The sequence below is a fragment of the Alligator sinensis genome, unplaced genomic scaffold (genome assembly GCF_000455745.1).
Source record: "Alligator sinensis unplaced genomic scaffold, ASM45574v1 scaffold395_1, whole genome shotgun sequence".
NCBI lineage: Eukaryota > Metazoa > Chordata > Crocodylia > Alligatoridae > Alligator > Alligator sinensis.
The window spans coordinates 1,426,884-1,427,950 of NW_005842232.1; positions in this window are offsets into that span (position 1 = coordinate 1,426,884).

The window sequence follows — 1,067 nt, forward strand, 5'->3', positions numbered from 1 at the left end:
GTAAAGAAGTTCTTCCTTATGTCCAGCCTGAAACGATCTTGAAGTAGTTTGTGACCATTCGACCTCGTCATCCCTTGGGGCGCTCTGGTGAACAAACGTTCCCCCAGATACTGGTGGTCACCCCTGATAAACTTGTAGCTGGCCATCAGATCACCCCTGAGCCTGCGCTTTTTCAGGCTAAAGAGCCCCACGGCTCTCAGCCTGTCATCGTAGGGTCTGCTTCCCTGACCTCTGATCATGCACGTGGCTCTTCATTTGGGAATGGCAAAATCTTAGAGGTCCCATTATATCTCAAGATCAAGCTTATTGATCATTATTTATCATGATGATCTTAATACTCTTCATATGCCAACTTTTAATCAGTTCATGAAATATCTATCAATTTTGATGTGCTTTCAGTAATTCGCTGTTTTATGATGTTTCATAACATTACAAGTAGGGCTGTGCAAAATTTCAAAACAGTGAAATCAAAATGAAACAAACAGCTTTGAAACAGCCTTGAAATGAAATGAGGGCAGTCAAAATGTTTCAAAAGTTTTGAAATGTTTCAAGTTTTGAAGCTGAAGCTGGGCTTGCCTGCAGGGAAACAGAAAGTAAGGAGAGGGAGGGGGAAGAGGGAGGAAGAGCTGCTCTGATATTGACTGTGACAGTTTGGCTGCCTGAGATGCTGCTGGTGCTAGTCTGCTGCTTACTAAATTATTACTGGGGTGTAGGAAGCAGGCCCTATTCGATTCTGATTTGGATTCGACCCAAATCAGGGACAGTGATTTGATTCATTGATTCGGATCACTGTCCCTGATTCGATTCAGCCAAATCCGAATCTGAAGCTTTGATGCTGATTCAGAGAATGAGCGACTCGGACATAGACACAGCTTTAAATGTTTTTTCTATATACCTTGAGGTACCAGCATGGCTGGTGAATGCTGTGCTGCTGAGGTGCATGAAGCATCCCACAGGAGTGCAGGGGGGACCTCCACGTGCTCGGCAGCAAACCTGAAAGTGAACCGGAAGGCACCAGTCGCCCAGCTGGGGGTGCATCGGGGGGGGGGGGGGGCCACGCACGTGCG